The sequence below is a fragment of the Lucilia sericata genome, unplaced genomic scaffold (assembly GCF_015586225.1).
Source record: "Lucilia sericata isolate MDLA Ls3-8-SP2 unplaced genomic scaffold, ASM1558622v1 Contig000100F_arrow, whole genome shotgun sequence".
NCBI classification, from domain to species: Eukaryota; Metazoa; Arthropoda; class Insecta; order Diptera; family Calliphoridae; genus Lucilia; species Lucilia sericata.
Genome location: NW_023994132.1, coordinates 605,001 through 619,001, shown reverse-complemented (window position 1 = coordinate 619,001; position 14,001 = coordinate 605,001). Strand labels below are relative to the sequence as shown.

The following is a 14,001-nucleotide window of genomic DNA, read 5'->3' as shown; positions in this document are numbered from 1 at the left end:
TAGTAGTGGTACTGCACCTCGTCGTAACCACCATCCCCACATTCACCTTACAACCAACGAATTTGTAACTAATACAAGAAAGCCAACAAATAAAATATATAGAAATACCAACAACTAACAAACAAATAAACAGTTTACATAAAAACATCTTATAAATTTGCATTTATATGTTGAACAGTATAAAAACAACAACAGCAACAAAAACAATCGTAAACAAAAATGTTGTATGTGAAGTGTGTAAAATAATCCATGTTTAATGTAAATGTTCACTTTGATTTGTATCTTAAACAAAGTTTTTTGTGCCTCTTTTAATCGACCAGTGTAAAATTTAACGCAACTTTTTTTCTGTGGTTTTCCTTATCTTTAAAGAAAATCTTTGCAGTTGCACAATTAGTTTTGTACTGTCAAGTTAAATAAATTAAGTAATAAATATTTTAATCTAATGATTCGAGGGAGATGATTCTTGAGTTTAATTTATAGTTTTTACTAGATGTTTTTGAACATAATATGTTGAATGATGAAACAGGTGAATGGATAATTTAAGAAAATAAATTATTCTTGAAATGTGTTAGAATATGTATTTTGATTTATTATTGGATATTATTTTAATTAAGTTAATTGTAGACTTCAAAAAATAAGACATTAATGCGAGTTAAAACTTTTTTTCTCACAACACCCGGTGTGTGAACTAGAACTGAACCAAAACTGAACTAAAACTGAACTAGAACTAAACTAGAACTAAACTAGAACTGAACTAGAACTGAACTAGAACTGAACTAGGACTGAACTAGAACTGAACTAGAACTGAACTAGAACTGAACTAGAACTGAACTAGAACTGAACTAGAACTGAACTAGAACTGAACTAGAACTGAACTAGAACTGAACTAGAACTGAACTAGAACTGAACTAGAACTGAACTAGAACTGAACTAGAACTGAACTAGAACTGAACTAGAACTGAACTAGAACTGAACTAGAACTGAACTAGAACTGAACTAGAACTGAACTAGAACTGAACTAGAACTGAACTAGAACTGAACTAGAACTGAACTAGAACTGAACTAGAACTGAACTAGAACTGAACTAGAACTGAACTAGAACTGAACTAGAACTGAACTAGAACTGAACTAGAACTGAACTAGAACTGAACTAGAACTGAACTAGAACTGAACTAGAACTGAACTAGAACTGAACTAGAACTGAACTAGAACTGAACTAGAACTGAACTAGAACTGAACTAGAACTGAACTAGAACTGAACTAGAACTGAACTAGAACTGAACTAGAACTGAACTAGAACTGAACTAGAACTGAACTAGAACTGAACTAGAACTGAACTAGAACTGAACTAGAACTGAACTAGAACTGAACTAGAACTGAACTAGAACTGAACTAGAACTGAACTAGAACTGAACTAGAACTGAACTAGAACTGAACTAGAACTGAACTAGAACTGAACTAGAAACTGAACTAGAACTGAACTAGAACTGAACTAGAACTGAACTAGAACTGAACTAGAACTGAACTAGAACTGAACTAGAACTAAGCTAGAACTGAACTAGAACTGAACTAGAACTAAACTGGATTTTACTTTAGAGAAAAATATCAATAATGAAATTAAAACAGTTGCATTAACAAACAGCAAGTGCATTGAATCAGAATAATCTTTCAACTAATTACGAATAATATCTTTCATAAACCGACCCTTATTTTCTCAACTGATCACCAACTAATTCTTTTCATTTTCACACGCTACTTTCGAAAATAAACAAAACATACAAGCATTTGCTCATTCATTATGCTTATTACTGCAAAAAGACATTATTCATGCAAATTTATTAATGGAACAATATAAAAACAAATTTTTGCATAAACACCCTTATATCCTGTAATGAAACAAAACAAGAAGGAAAGGAAAATTGTATTTAAAAATTTCTTATGGGAAATTGTTAAGAAAATCACCTGCATTTTTGTAAGATGGCAAGAAATTGTACAACCAACACTAGTAGTTATGCAAACCCAAAACAATAAATATACGAAAATTTATATGACAAGCATGAAAAATATTGTAGATCTTAAGAGCAGGTAGATTTTTGAAGAAAATATTTGTCATTGTAATAATGATTTTATACAACTACTACTTGTATTTGTATGAATTTATTTAAATTGCACTTTCACTTTTTGCCTTTGCGAGCTGTAGCAATACAAAACTGTATGTCTACTGACTCCACATCATCCCTTTCTTGGTATTATCCTGTATTTGATGATGTTTTTCTTTTCTTTTAAATACTCATTATTATTTCATATGCATACAATTCTCTGAGAATGTTAAATACTTTAGAAAATTCAAACAAATTGTTTTCAAACTACAAAGGACTTTTAAACAAAAAAAAGAGGAAAACATTAGGAATTTATTGATTGTCTTGTAAGGAAAAACAACAAAATTGTTTAAAGTATAAAACACTTGCCTTTCTTACGTGGGAATATAATTTTTTGAAAACTACTTTAATATGTAGTTGTAGTTGTAATTTAAGTAAATATGGCGGATTGTAGTTTGCAAATCTTTGTTTACATTTGTAGTCCTTTGTTAAGGAATCTTTTTTATGAATTTCGAATTTGTTTGGAAATCTTTAAATTAAATAAAAGAGTAAAAATAATAAATGTAAAACCTGCTGCTATTGCTGATTTGTTTGTAATTTTATTGTTTTTTTTTTATATTAAATATAGAAGAACATAAAAAATCATTAGAAAATTAAATAGAAATGAAAAGGTAATAAGGATATCAATGTCCTACAATATTAATAGCAGTCAATAAAAATTTTCTATAGAGCATCCTCCCCTGTAACTGCCCTAATTTTCCACTTGCTGGAATTTTTTGTTTTTAGTTTAAAATCATAAAAATATAAAATTTATGAACATGTGGTAGGTATAATTTAGAGTTTATAATCTTATAGTTTATAGATTGTTTTTATTAAAGATTTTATTGTTTTTTTTTTTTTTTATCTATCGGTAGCGGAAACGGTATTTGATATAATATGATTGACTGGTCAAAAAAGAGGAAGTCTGTAATCTGATTTATGTAAGAAAAATATTATTTATGTATTTAATAGTTAATAATAGAAATATATAGAATAGTTAAAAACATACAAGTTCTAACGAAATTTAAAATTTCCTTGTTTTATTTTTAATAAGAAACCAGTCTTTTAATAAATGCAAATAACTAACTTATCTAACTTATAATTAAAGTCATATTAAATTTAATTACCCAATATTTAAATAATGACATCAATTGTTTAATAGCTCAACCCCTTTCATTATTATTAGAATAACTATATGTATAAATAAGTAAACACGAACTCTAGATAAGAAGAAACTGTTGCAAAAGTCTTCATAACTAGTCATAGTCACCGATCGGCCAAACGACATCATCGTCACCAGACATGCAAACAAAGTATGACTGACTGAATGACTACATTTTATACTTTAAGAATTTGCATACTTTTACGAGTACGTATGTATGTATGTTTTTTTTTACTTCGAATATTGTGTTTCGAAGAACATGGACTTGTAAAAGCTATAATTAAAAATAATTCTATATTTTTTGCTCTATATGAATATGAAAAAAAAGGAGACGCCAACCTGATAAACAGAAAAACAAGTGTAAATATTGAGGAACAAAAATATGTTTTTGCATTCGTTTCCCAATGCGTAAACAAGACAATGAACTCTTTTTTCTGTGTTTATTATTACTTCATTATGGGGCAAGTGTACTACTCATCATGTATTATAAGTACATTAGACTGGTATTACAAAAATCACAGCTTTAATATGATTTTAAGTTGAACAATTTCATTGCGTTTAGTTAGATAGTTAGTTGGTTTTAAAGGTCCCGTTATGCTCTAATATACAAGTGTCTGTGGCGGGAATCGAACCCTCTACCTCTGGTCTGACAGACTAGAAAACTGACTACTACTGACTAAAGCAAAATACAAGCGCTAATAATCCAGCTATTCTGCTGGACTGTCTCGAACTACCTATTTAACCTACCACTCATCGGCTAACCAGATGTCTAGCGTTTTTAAGATGGGATTGTGATGTCAAACGTCACTCCATGGATTACAAAGTGATAATCAGAAATCTAGTCAAAATAAGACAATGCATGACCGTAAACAGTTTTGCTTAAGTTTTTTTTAGTGTTCACTCTCTAGATTTCATAGGGACTGTAAAGTGACGACTGTCTCCGCTCTCGCTTACAGAAGATGATGACTGTTTTCACACTCGTTTACAAAGAGTACATTCTTGACGAAAGATGATGCTTAAGTTTGTTTTGTTTTTAGTGTTTACTCTCTAGATTACTTGGGGACTGCAAAGTGAATACTGTTTCCGCTCTCGCTTACAAAAGGGACATTAAAGTAATGATTGTCTTCACTCTGGTGTACAATGAGTACATTCGTGACGAAAGATGAATTTGAGTAAACCAAGTGGTAAAACGTTAGTGGAAATTCCTGTGTTTTTCAGTTGCATTGACTCCTTGTCAAACTGCAGGGAAAGCTCTTAAGTTATATCAGTATATTTAAATTTAAATATACTTAGTTCAAGGAATCATGATGATAGTTTCATCGTTTGAATGACATCAAAATACGTATATACAATTGGTTGAAATTTATAAGGATAATAGTAAAAAGAGATAGAACAAGAGAATTTGTGAGATCAATTATTTTGGACCAACAACGTCAACAGGAATCAGTTTGCCGGTAAAATAGGTTCCCTATTTAGAGGCTCTGGGAGTATGAAATTCTCAAAATGTTAATGTATTCGAAATGTGTCAAACTTTTAGAATCCTAGAACTAACAAAGGATCTAAGTTAAAGAACCTAGAAAGCCCAAATTTGACATGAATATTTCCTAGTACTGCTGATAATGTATGGTAAAAATCATTGTTTAGAACAAAAAGCCAAAAATGTCAATCTTTCGACAATCGGGTTAAAGTATAGTCAAATTTCGTAAGCCATTCTAATGTTTTTTATAATAAAGTAAAAAGCGAATATGCAAAGTTTTTTTTTTTTGAGTCAGAAAATATAACGTAAAAAAATATTAAAATTCTTAAGAAAATGAAAAGCCTTAAAGATTAGATAAGGTGTTCTTTTTTAATTCAATATTAAACACATAATTTAAATAGACAAGTGAAATACCCTACTTTACGACACACCCAATAACAATAATGAACAAAAAAATATATATTAATATTTCTAGGAAACTCAAATACTATATGTATATACATTTAAACAAACTTTCTGAAAAGTATATGTTGAAATATTATCCAGATAATAATTCCATTATAAAGATATTTCCCTAATTTTATATGACCACACAAAATTGATAAGTAAGCAAATTTTAGGCATCGATATGGTGCAACATTTCTCTTTAAAATTCATTTATATTACTATTGTCTTTGAATGATATATGTAAATTAACCAATAGTTAATAGTAGGGTACCTAAAATGTCCCCTTAACCATTAACATAAAGAAAGAAAATTTACTTATATACGAAGTGTAAGAATTGAATAATCAAACATCAAAGCAACAATTTGTTTGTTTTACATATTTGATGTTGCCAACAAGTGCATTCGCAGACAGATTTGCGTGTTAAAAGGTAATCATTTTTACCCCAGCAAACAGTGTCTTCAAAGTAAATGAAACTATTTTACTTAATACTACAAATAAACAAACAAATGTACATATGAAGGTACTTATCCCCATAAGTATGTAACTACTTCTATCAGAGTTATGTAAATAAGCAACTAAAACTATTTTTATTATTATAATTATTATAGGAAAAACTAAAAAAGGGTTAAAAATAATACTCACTTTAAAAACAGCTGTTGTCCATAGACGTAGGCAAATGCAATTGCTGAAAATGGATGAAAAATTACGAAAAACAAATTAGTGATGAAAATGCTCAAATTTCATGTTAGAAAATATAGAGAAAAAAATATATTTGAATTTTTGTAGAAAAAAACACCTTGTTTTGTATGCGAGTTATTTAACACTTTTACAATCACATATAGTTTAAGAGTATTTTCCTACTCGAATGATATTTGATACATGTCAACACGAGCTATGTGAAAAACAGCTGCAACTGTGTAATGTATGAAATAATATATAAATTATCACTTTCAGCTGGTTAAGAGATTTTGTAAAACCCTTTACTGTATAAAATTATTATATAAAATGCAGATTTTTAAAAGAAATAATTTTTACGAATGCAGATTGGTATAGATATAACATATCGAAGAAGTATTTCAAAAATAGTCTAAAAGATCGTATACTCTAGGTTAAGTTAATACAGGTTAAGGAGTGAAAGTGTTATAGGCTTTCACCAGCCTGTCCAGTGTGACCACTCTTCTCCTTATAGTCACCAAATAGGATCTTTGTGATCTTACCTGCTGCTTCATTACTTCTAGTTTATTCCAATCTCCGTTATAGCATGGTTAGGTAAACGGTAGGATATTACTATATCCCCAGACCAGTTTTGTCTGCCTCTTTAAAATCATCCACATAACAATAAATTCCAACGGGTACCGCTTGACCACGATATTCTATCTGGGATCATTGCCTCAAAGTTCTCGATAAGTGTGCGATGTTTGTGTTTATCCTTCCATAATATCCAGGATATATTGATGACGGGTACTATATACCTTTGATTAATTAGCCTTGAGGTAAAAGCCGATCGGCGGTGTTCAATTGACGTAGTACTCATGGGACTTTATAAGGGGTTAGGACAGTACCAACTATTCTCTTAAGCAATATTAGGGTGTCCGGTTGTAAAGTGGCAATTAAATAATGGACCAATTTAAAATATTTTCAACGGTCTTCGTCTTTCATACAATAAGTAGAATAAAGCTAAGACGTGGCTCAAGTTTTCATGGAAATTTTAAAATGAAGCAGAAAACTTAATATGTCGTGGGAGTAGGTACTGCTGAATATATTTTGGTTAGAAAATTACCATGACTAAATTCCCCTTAAAATTTTCCCAGAAGGGTGGGAGGAACACGCGCATTTGTCTATTAAAAGAAATTTGTTCTAATTACCTCTATCATTACATTTAATACTGGTCATCACAAGCCAATCTAAAAAAATCTAAAGCATTGAACAAACTGTATTGTAAATTTAATTGAATTTATTTTTTTATAAAAAATAAACATTAAAATAACTCTAAAAATGTCACATAAATAACATTTTTTTACTTAACTAAATCCTTTAAAAAAACTGTACAATACCCTTTAAAAGGCTGCCTTACCCTTATTTTTAAAGTAACCACCAAAAAAACTAATTAATTTCTTTAAAAGCAAACTAATTTCCGCAACATTTTCCCAAAATAGAAAAATTAATTTAATTTTGAGGAAAAAAACTTAAAATTTTCAGTTAAAAAAATCACATAAAAAAACAGCATCTGTCTTTAAAAATCAAGCGAAAAAAAATCATGGCAAAAAAGGGTGACATTAGCAAACAACCCTATTTCGAAGGCCTACAAAAGAAATATTGAAATTTTCATAAAAAAAACTAATTCAAATTTTCATTGCAAAGATGATGGCTGTGCGTTAGTGTGCAAATGACCTATGACATTTCAAATAAATGGAAAAAATATTATTGCATGTTGCAAATTTCATTTTCGTTTTACATGTAGATACAAATAGAGAGAGTGTTTAAAAGGAAAGAGGTGTGTTTGATGTATCAGGGAATGTGTGGCGTTAGATGAAAATGAAAGGATTTCAATTTCTATTCTTGTTTGTTTTGTAAAGGGATATGAAATTTCAAAACGCGTGCTTTTTTTATGCACACCTTTTTGGAATTTGTTATGATGATTTCTGTTTTTTATTAGAGATTGCATGTGCGTGTGTGTTTGTAAGAATATGTTTAAAGCATATTGGCATATTGCCACAGATATCCTTTTTTTGTCTTTTGTATATCAAAGTATACAAATGGGTGCTGGCTGATAAATATTGATGCTGCTTTATTACCATTTCAATTTTATTCCTTTTTGTTTGAATTTATTTGATAACATGCGTGTGCGTGCTGAGCGCATGCGTAACAACACTTTTGTTATATAAGTATTTATTGTAGATTCTTATATACCGTCATGTACATACTTGTAGGGAGTATGTATCTATGTAACCTAATACGTGAGTTAAAAGCGTGCTATTCAAGGGGTTGTAAATACATAGTTGTTTGTGCCACTTATGATGCTACGCAGTTACTAGTTATCTTTTAAATGTTATTTTAAAATATCTTTTTTTATGTTTAATAACAATAATGAAATTGAAAGGATATTAAAGGATGTCATGTTAAAGGGGATGTAGTATGCGCATCTCTTAGTGTCTTTTGTATTCAAAAAACTGCGTAATGTTGTGGAACATTTTCACTTTTCCAGCGCAAACTCAACGTATTATTGAATAGTTTTATATATGTATAAGACAGACAGCATGTTTGCCACATTTATCATCATTAAATAAAATTTTCATTATCTGAATATACTTTTATACATACAATTTGATATCATTAGGTTTATATACTTAGTGTTATATTCTATTCGATTTTGATGGGTACAGTTTAAAAATTAAATGAAATTGAAATTACTTTAAGTTTTTTTACAAAAGAACATTGATGTAGAGTTGTGCCAAATTTATTATCTATTGTGTTGTTAATTTTCAGTTTTTAATTGTTGTTTACGGTAGGGGTGCCTTAAACTGGGGGTATCAGTTTAAAATATATATAACGGTTATTTTTTATTGATATCTTAAGATTTGAAACTCTTGCTCATATTTTGAGGCCCAGAAAGATTAAAGCTAATTTCGGATACTCGGTTATGTAATGAAACGAATCGTAGAGAGTGCGTTCTGCACTGATCGAAACAAATAGTGGTCGGATGGGTCTAGATCTGAACAACAAGGTTTGAACAACATGTGGTCTAGCGTTTTCCTTATGGAATATTGTTCAAACTTCCCACCTATATTCAACATAATAAAGAGCCTTGTTCAACGGATTCGTTTGCATGAGGGCTAGGTGAAATAACGGACCGATTTCAACAATTTTGAATAGGCCTTGTCCATTTGCCAAATCTCATAAAATGATCTTGAAATTGTATCATGTATCTTACACACAAGCCTAACATGATAGGCGGACATTGATTAATAATTAACTCAAGTATGTTTTTTTTTAATTTTTTGTATAAAAATGAAGTTAATAAATTAGTCTAAATATTAGGTACTACTACTCCATTGACTAGTCAACATCATTATACTAATCAATAGACTACATAGAAGGAAAAGGAAATATACACGCCTAGTACCAAATTGACACCAAAGAGTTTATAATTTTTCAATAACATCCGTTGTCAAAGTATATACATACGTACGACAACACTATGTAATGTTGACAACGCAAAGGATTGTTTGTCAATAGTGAGCTTACCACGTTTGTTAACATTTAGACAACGGATGTTGTCAACATTACATAGTGTTGTCGAACGTATGTATATACTTTGACAACGGATGTTATTGAAAAATTGTAAACAGTTTTGGTGTCAATTTGGTACCAGGCGTGTATATTGCGTAGATTGTAGTTCGCAAGGGATTGACATCGAATCGGGAACAGTGGTTTAAAATCAGAGATAAACCCATGAATCATATAATAGACATTTAAATTAAAAATAAATATGAAATTTTTCATTATTTTTCCATAATATAACGGTGAATATTATTAAAAAAATGATAATACTTTGATGCGAGTAACCTTGAATTCTCGGAATTTCGACAACACCTTGCCTTTCAATATAAATGATCTTTTAATACGTAATCCACCATCAATAATTCTTAGCCGAAAATCTAAACAATAACCGATATAACTGAATTGAAAACTAAAATTAAATGTTTACTGTTATATGTATGTAGTAGCAAGGAAAATGATGGCAGGTCTTTCTGAAAAAATACACAATTACAAGGAAATGCAGTCAGTCAAAGCCAAAGAAATAATAAAAAATAACCACCCATTTTCTTTGTTTTTTTGGAATTTTTTTTAAAGGACACATAAATTTATGTCACTTTATTCTAAACTATATAAAAAGATTTCTATTTTCTATGTGTGTTATAATTAAATGCCTCACTATTCTTATGAATAGAACCTGCAAAAATCAAATGCAAGTTGTATAAAACAAATTCTAGAAAAAAACGTCCTTTTGTGTCAAACAAACAAAACAAATAACAGGGAAATCTTTTGATTTCCAACTAATGAAGTAAACCAAACAATACAATGTCAGCCAAGCAAGCAAGCAAACCAACCAACCATCCATCCAGTTAGCCAGTGAGTGAGAGTAATGAGTAAGAAGAACTTGTAGATGTAACAGCCAGGTGTATATCTAGATACCGCAAGTTATAAAAACAACAAGACAATAAGTCTACATTTTGCCATATCAAAAGGTATATTATATTATTCAACTATCCATCCATCCATCCATCTATCTATACATACTTAGATGTGTGTAAGAATTTTTCATATCCAGAGTAAGTGTTTGGCGCACTATAATAATGCGTGCAGCGTGGGAACTGCATCTTGCGCAAAATAATGTTACAGGTTTCTTTCTTTCTATCTTTCATTACTTTCTTGTCTTTCAAATTTTCCACAAAAATTTACACAAAAAATGTATAGAAATTTTGTGAAACAAAAGGGCTACTGCTGCAAAATAAAACCAGCACCACACACTGTGTCAGTTTATAGATTTCATTAAATTTGAAACATCTAAAGAAAATCTTGGCTGCTTTGTATTGATTTAAAATTTTAATAATAGAAAGAAAATCATAAAATCAAAAGACAAAAAGTCTATAATGAATACAAAAAAATCAAGCAACACGCACATTTTTTATTTTAATAAATTTTGAAGAATTTCCAAAAAATTGCTTATAAATAAAATTTTTACTTATGCATTTTCTTTTAGCAAAAAACTGAATCACTCACTCACATATAAATCTTAGTTTTGTTGAGTTAATAAATGGGAAAATTTTTCTACTTTGGTTGTTTAACAAATATGCAGGCAGTCAGTTTTCACTTTATTCATTCGTATGCATAAATAAATTTATTTTACTCACTTATTAATATTATTAACTGACTAACTACTACGTACATACATACATACTTACTTGCATATAAAATGTTAATATGTATAAGTACAATACGCAGACGTACTATATTTTATAAAGTTTCTTAATAATAATTTATTTCAATTTTATTTCTATCTGTGGAATTCAAGAGTTTTAAACTCCAAGTGTTAATGTGCATTTTTTTGGGTCTTTTCAGAAATTTTGCGTGTGCGGTTGAGTGTGTATTTTGCTGTTGTCTGTTGCAATAATTGCGTGCCTTAAACCCATTTAGTTGCAATTACAAAATACAATAACAACATTTTAATGCAGTTTCAGTCTAATGCATTTTATGTTAAACTGTTATTTTTTTTTTTCTATCTTTCTTTAACTTTTTTTACGTTTCCACTGCATAAACAAATTATGTTTATAATATTTGTATTATTCTCTTTGGAAAACAAAAACATTAACAAAAATAAACAAAAACTAAAATGTTATCTTTAGTTTCTCCACCACCATCACCATCATCCTGTTATCATCTGCAAATAAAATTATTTTTATTATTTAGAGGGAATTGTTTTTTCATACTTTTTATGCATTTTTGTTGTGCGTAATGACATGCAAATGAAAATAATAATAAAGTTGAATCAAATCTTTTTATATGATTGTTAACAATTTATATTTAAAATATTTTAGAAATTAATTGGCTGCCACGCCTGAGTATATTATATATGTTATCGAATCAAATTGGGTTTAAAGGTTTTTCCAAATCATTATTAAAAAAATTTAAACTATATCAGTGGTCGACACCTAGAAAATGTCTTATACTAAAAATAGATTACTTTCGGTCCCTGGTGATGATTACTAACCTAGTATGGATTTTTTAAAGATTAAATAGTGAAAATCACACTTTTAGTGAAAGATTGATTATTTAGTGAAATATTGGATTTAGAATGTTCAGATTTTGGGGAAAGATCGGATTTTTAGTGAAAGATCGAATTTCTAGAGACAGATCGAATTTTTAGTAAAAGATCCGATTTTTTAAAAGATGAAATTTCTAGAGAAATGTCGAATTTTTAGTGAATGATGGATTTTCATTGAAAGATCGTAATTTTAGTAAAATATTAGATTTTTTAGCCAAAGATCGGATTTTTAATGAAATATCAGATTTTTAGTGATATATCAGATGTTTAGTCAAAATCTAAAATTTAGTAAAAAAATACATTTTTGTAAAAGATCCGAATTTTAAAGTAAGTTCTGATTTTTAGTGAAAGATCAGATATTTAGTCAAAATTGAATTTTTATTGAAGGAATGAATAGTGAAAAATCCGATTTTAGGTAAAAGATCAGACTGTTAGTGAAAGATCAGACCTCTAGTGAAAGATTGGATTTATAAAGAAAAATTTATGTTTTTAAGAAAGATCGGATTTCTACTCAAAAATATAGAAATTTCATCGAAAGATCGAATTTAAATAATTGATATTTAGTGAAAGTTCGGATTTTTGGTTAAAATCGGATTTATAGTGAAAGATCAAAGTTTTAGCTGAAGATCAGATTTATAATGAAAATCGTCTTTTTAGTGAAAAATTGGAATTTTAGTTAAAAACCGGATTTTTAGTGAGAGATCACATCGAAATATTGTTAGTTGATCCACAAAAGTATTATAGGTATTTTAATAAAAAATCTGCTCTTTGTTTTAGAATCTTATATGGACCTATATATTAGATTCTAAAATAAGAAGCAGATATTTGGTCGGATTTTTAGTGAAAGATTAGAGTTTTTGCTGAAAATCTAATTTATAATGAAAATCGTTTTTTAGAGAAGTAACGAATTTTGAGTGAAAATTGTAATTTTAGTTAAACATCGGATTTTTAGTGAGAGATCATATCGAAATATTGGTCGTTGACCCATAAAAGTATATACATATATTATAGGTCCATATTAGATTCTGAAATAATTTAGCCATGACCGTTCGTCTTTCTTTTTTTCTTTAGGAACTGAGCGGTATTAAGTATTAAAGAAAAGAATTTAAATAAAAGTTATTAAGTAACTGATCGATTTTGATAAAATGCTACATTTTCCGTGACTTGAAAAGTTTATCTTTTGGCTACACACTTTTAACGGACAGGTTAAACTTTGTAAACTAGAATCGTTCCCTACTTTAAAGAAATCAATCACAGGACTAGTTCATTGCTAGCTGTATGTATTTCATTTAAGGATTTCATATAAAAATATCTAACGCCATTTTCTATTAAAATGTATCTATCATATTTCCCCTTTTTTATAATATTCAAATCATAACTAAAAAAGGGTTGAAATTTACATACATGAGAAATACTTAAATAAAAAACGAAACTCACACTCCATTACCAAAACAAAAAATTTACATAATGTATAAAAATTTCTTAGAAATCAAAGCAAACAAATCACAGTTTTATCTGACGAAAAAACAACCCTTCTGTTTAACAATATACAAACAACTGCGTTCCCCTTTTTTTACCAAACAATAAAAAAACAGCAACCCTTTCGTGCCTTAAAAAACAGGAAGTGTTATACAATATTTAAATAAGTAAGTCTTTTTAGAAGAGGGTTGATTTAAATATTCAAACTTCATTTTAATATTTTATTTCATAGGGTGGTTGCCAGTATATGTAAGTATGTATGTATATTCTACTTAAAAATTACAAACTCAACTGTGATTGGAGCTTTTGTTAAACATAAAAATTTCAAAAATTTTTTATGCTAACCATTTTTATTCACTAGGAATTTTTTCAAATATTATAATACATAGGAAGTATTGTTGCTAAAAAGTTAAATTTTTATGAGTTTGCGTAAAAAACGCATATTCCCTGTGGCTTCTTATTCAAACATTA

General features: G+C 28.9%; 1 protein-coding gene across 2 annotated transcripts in view; it reads left to right on the top strand.

The window, feature by feature from the left end:
* Positions 1 to 14,001, top strand: part of LOC119600015 (protein nubbin) — a 91,737-nt gene that overhangs the window by 47,040 nt on the left and 30,696 nt on the right. The window lies entirely within an intron of this gene.